Source organism: Anarhichas minor, unplaced genomic scaffold (assembly GCF_050575085.1).
Source record: "Anarhichas minor isolate MPS153535 unplaced genomic scaffold, ASM5057508v1 ptg000012l, whole genome shotgun sequence".
NCBI classification, from domain to species: Eukaryota; Metazoa; Chordata; class Actinopteri; order Perciformes; family Anarhichadidae; genus Anarhichas; species Anarhichas minor.
Window position 1 is genome coordinate 8,149,135 of NW_027466458.1, and position 5,233 is coordinate 8,154,367.

A 5,233-nucleotide genomic window follows, 5' to 3' on the forward strand; every position below is an offset into this window, starting at 1 on the left:
CAGTTTGAGTCTGTGCATCGAATCAACAAAGAAATGATCAACAGACAATGACATATGTTGTAACTTTATAAGATCATGTGTTTTCCTGCTCTCTCTGGGTTTGGAATACATGTTTGGAATTTGTGAAACATGTTCAAGTTAACATGGGATGTTACTTTACTGTTGAACCTTTACTTGTAAACCCATCTGTCTATTAACAGACCAAGGATCTAACAAGTCATTGTCATTGCTCCTACTGAACTGGACGCAGGTAGACATAGTTGTTTTGATTATACATGTAGAAGCCAGGGTACACAGGCTCAGTGAATGTGGTGTGAAAGGTGTAGAGGTGGCTCAGTGTGTCAGAGGAGACTTTGTAGAAGGACAGAGTGCCAGCAGGCCAGTCCAGATACACCCCAAGTGTTGGGCAGCCATCAGAGGGGAAATAAGTTTCCTTCACCTTACCATTATGATAGGCCTCCAGTGTGTGTTTTCCATCATGATATTGGCCAAAAGCCCAAGATACGGTATTTTCTCCAAAACTGCTCATTGAATTGTCAATTCTCTTGTATGCAACAGCTGCGTAAATAGATTTCTTTCTAGTTGAATCATGATCCCACTCTATCTCCCAGTAATGGCACCCAGATAACCCCTCTTTGCACAACACCTGAGTATGTTTATCAAACCTCTCTGGGTGATCAGGATAACTCTGCCATTGTGATTGACTTGTTGCTTTCTTGTTTCCAGCAGACAGAATGAGGTAGTTCTGTACAGTGTTTGGGTCCAGGGTGAGATCAAAGGCATCTGATGGAGAGACCAACACAAACTCATTAATTCTGATGGTCAAACAGGTTTCTGGAAGACATTGATTAGTACAGAGTATTTTGGACTCAAAGCATGAATAAACTTACACCAGGTCAGATCTCTTCTGTCTGTGATCTCAGGACGGAGGTCAGGTTTTGAAAAGTCTTCACTGACCAGAATGCCCTTCTTGTAATGGTAGATGGTTGCTCCTTTGTATTTCTCATTTGGAGTGCCTGTGATTAGGAACCTGAACCGCTTGTTGTTCTTCCGTGCTCTGGCAAGGTCACGGAAAGCTTTGGCTTTTTCTCTCATTGTGGTAAAAACTTCATCTGAGGAGAACCACTGGTCTTCATTAGTTCTCCTTATTTTAGTGGAGTCCAAGTAGGTGGCCATCACATCAAGGTCGGTATCACCCCTTATCATGGAGGTGAAAACAAAGCACAGAGCATGATCTACATCTCCATCAAGTACCTCTCTGTCCAGCTCGGACTGATTTCGGATGATCTTTGTTTCCTCCATGGTATCTACACAGGATCTGATGACGTTGATTTCTCTCTCTTTGTCATCCAGCCACTTGCTTAGTTTCTCTTGACTGAATGGTGACTTCTCTCTGTCTTCAAAGATTTCTTCTAATGAGCTCTCATCTTCTTTACCTTCACGGATGGAGGGGAGTTTCTTCGCCATGGTCTGCTGGAGGTCAGATGCATAGTGGTCACACAATTTTTGGAAAGTTTTGAACTCTTCATGAATATATGGAAAGTTCTCTACCACTCCGTCTTCCAGAGAATCGTTGCATCTCATTCGTATTTCTCTCAAATCTTCAAGAGCATCCTGCATCTTCCCCACCAGTCCAACGCTGATCCCACTCATCAGCTCATCAGCTTCAAGAATCAAATTCTTCAGTGGCATCAGCCAGACCTTCACTGGGACAGCATTCTCTCCTTTCTCTCCCAGTAGCTGTGGAAGTTGTCCACAGGTCTTCACTGCCTCTTCAAATGTTACAGGGATGCTCTTAAGGATGAAGTCTCCAAAGAATTTGCAGGAGCATTGATTAGTCAGGTCTTTTTCTTCATCAGTCAGCTTGATGCTAGCTTGCGCCTCAAGACTAAATGAGGGGATCTTGTTTATCACAGCTCTCATGTTGCCCTGGATGTCTTGAACGCTGCTGGCGTCTAACTTCTCACTGTCAAACACAAAGAAAGAGTTTGCCCCATAAAGGATGCCCGTGACTACATGTGTTGCCGAGCTCTTCTTAATAACTTCCATTTGGTGGGCGTCTAAAGTCAGCAGGTCAAACATTGACAACTGTTTGTAGTGGGTGGTAGATTTGTACTGACACGTCACTCTGCTCTGATTCTTGAATTTCTTCTGATCATTCAGATACTTGGCAGATCCTCCAACTTCGATCAGTCCACTGAGGAAACTGGCCTTCAGAGAAGCTTCAACATCCAGCAGAGAGGACTTGGATTCAATGGTGTCAGATTCAGTCATTTCAAAATGACTGTAGGATTGAACACTTTCAGTTATCTTCCCTTGTAGAGTTTTATTATCCCACAATGTCAAACCTTTGGAAATTGGAAAACATAAAGTAGGAGGATCATTTTGTGAAATTTAATTTATTTAATCAATTTCACAAACAGAATGAAGAGGAAGAAGCGACTACACAAAACAAGTAAGTTGTGATGTTGATTGCGTTTACTAGTATTAAAGTTTGACAAGTTTTTATATAGTTTGCTAATTAATCATAAGATAATGTTGCGGTCCATAATCAAAGCTAACTAGCTGTTTGATTCCAAAAGAGCAAGTAAGAAACAACTTTTACAAGAATAACAACTATTCAATTGTCTTCTTTATCACATGATAATATATCAGCTACTAATACAGCATGCTTCCCTAAAATGTACAACTAATGAATATTCACAACTACGTTATGGAATTAAAAAGCATTTGCTTATTATTGTAATGGTGTGTATGGATGTTAAAAAGGTGAGGACTGAATAGTGAAATGATTTCAAAGTCCCTTTAAGTCAGAGGTCTCAAACTCATTTTCACTCTGGCCCACATCAGCATCACGGTCGCCCTCAAAGGGCCGGTTGTAAATGTAAGACTGTATAACTGTAACTACTCCCTAACATATTGTTAAATAACTGTCTCTGCATTTGATTATTGAAGTGTATATATATTGTACATGCAGTTATATAAATGTAAAATTATATTTATGCACATTATTATAGCATAAATCCTTTTAATTTAGGGTTAAGAAACCCACATTACTCTATCAAAGATCAAACTTTTAAAGACAATAACAAAGACAAATATCATCAAACACAAGTTATTACATTAACTTTGTTCAAAGCTGTTTTTGTCACCTCTCTGCATCACTAATGTCCCTGCCTTCGTCCCGTGCATGGCAGCTACATCCAAGAGCTCCTCACTGACAGTCAGGTCTTATAAACACTGATAGATGCGCTGTATTCATGTTGTCTGTGCTTTCATCAACAGATAATGAAGAAGACGAGTACCTGCTCGTCTCTTAGCTAGCTGTGTTGTTAGATTAGCTGCTAGTTCCTGAACTCGGTCTGCGATGGTGTTTCTTCACAAACTGACATTTGTAAAAGTCTGTATCTGGTCGGAGCTCACCTGCTCACCTTTAGCAGCACTGGGCCTTAACTTCTGTAAATATATTCTGCTGTGATTGCAGTCTGCCTTTTAATTCTTGGACAATTTGATGTTTTTCTTGGAGGCTAAATTTAGCTCCGTGTTTGGTGTCAAAATACCGACGTAAATTGTATCCTTCATCACCGACACGCATCATAACACAGAAGACAGAGCGCTTTTTCTCCTTGAAGCACAAACATGTATTCGCTTTCCCATCTTTCATTAAATATTCTTCCCTCTGCATACATTTTTTGCTTCTGGGATTATTTGTTGATCTTTTTCAACTCAATCACTTGTTGGAAAAGCGCTTTACGGGCTGTTGCCTCTCCTGTCCACCTGTTGTGATAGTTTTAATGTCAGCACACAGACAACATGTTGTCGTGAGTGAATAACAGTGATGTAACGGATCATTGTCGATCTGTGATCCGTACGGATCCCCCCTCACGGTTCGGCACACATGTGAACCACGGATTAATAACACAGTGTGCCTTCACCATCACAGTGTGAAATAAAATTTAACTGATAAAGTTAAACGCCGATATGGAAAAACTGCTGTCTAGCGGCAGGATGCCGTCATTTCACTGGTCACACAATCAGAGACGCATTGTTGTATGTAGCTTATGGTCACTGTACGTACACTGTAAAGCAGCATAGACTTTAATTTTAAAACAATCATATGCCTTTTGTATGAAAGACCATTTCCGGCAGCAAAAGAAAAGAACAAAAAAAGATGAAAAGTTAGACTTGATAATAAAAATATCCCCATGGCAGTTTTGGTGCATCCATCTGTTTCCAGTTGCTGTTCAGAAAACACTGTGACTTAGTCGAAATTATGAAATAGAAAGTCATAATTATGACTTTTAATAGGAATATTTTTATTATCAAGTCTAACTTTTCATCTTTTTTATTTTTTTTGCTGGCGGATTCGCGGGCCACATAAAATGACGTGGCGGGCCTTGAGTTTGACACTCAGCTTTAAGCAAAGCTGTGAAAGGCAGATATGTAGAGACATATTTTAATAACAATGTAATCTCAGACTTACCTGGGATCAGTATTTCTTTCCGAGCATCATAGAGCGTTCCGAGGGTGAAAGGTCGACCCAGGGCAGCAACGTTGTTCAGATCTGAGGCCATTTCTCCAACCTGATGAGAACAGTGAGCGCACAGCTTTCAGTACTTCATTTACACGGTTAAGTATATTGAGTGCTGAGAGTTTAACACTGGGAGTAAACTCTACTCCTTCACTCAACAAAAAGACTAAAAAAGACGGATAGTTTGACACAGACTGGAGTTCAGTTAAACTCTAAATGTACATCTGTTTCTGTCTCTGTGCACCCAGTCTGTCCTCACCTGGTGAAGTTGTGTAGATCAGATCAGTTGTGTGAGAGTCTTCTTGACGTCCAACCGGAGCTTCCAGTGTGATGATCTGTGATGTTGTCAGATTATTTATATCCTGTCAGTCTCTGCTGCTGACTCTTCCCATGACACGCCTCCAGACTTGACCACCCCCGGGTCTGAGCCTGGCTCCACCCACTGCAGCATTTTGAAACCTGCTCTTTGACAGTGAAGACAGACTGACAGATCAACACGTTGTTCTGTAGAGAACAGAGAAGTAATGAGACAGGAAACAGAAACAAAGAAAAGTGAAATATGTGCAATTCCAGGTCAGCATGACACTTTGTCAACTTGTTCTCATGGCTGAAATGAAATGAAACATGTGGACTCTGTCCGTTTACAGTTGTGAACGTTAGTAATGTCCATTCTGTGGATCCACATGTTCTTCAGTCCCTGTT

At 40.8% G+C, this 5,233-nt stretch overlaps 1 pseudogene; it reads right to left on the bottom strand.

Annotated features, from left to right (window-relative positions):
- Positions 1–232: 232 nt before the first annotated feature.
- On the bottom strand, positions 233–4,923 carry LOC142948669 (stonustoxin subunit beta-like; annotated as a pseudogene).
- Positions 4,924–5,233: the final 310 nt, after the last annotated feature.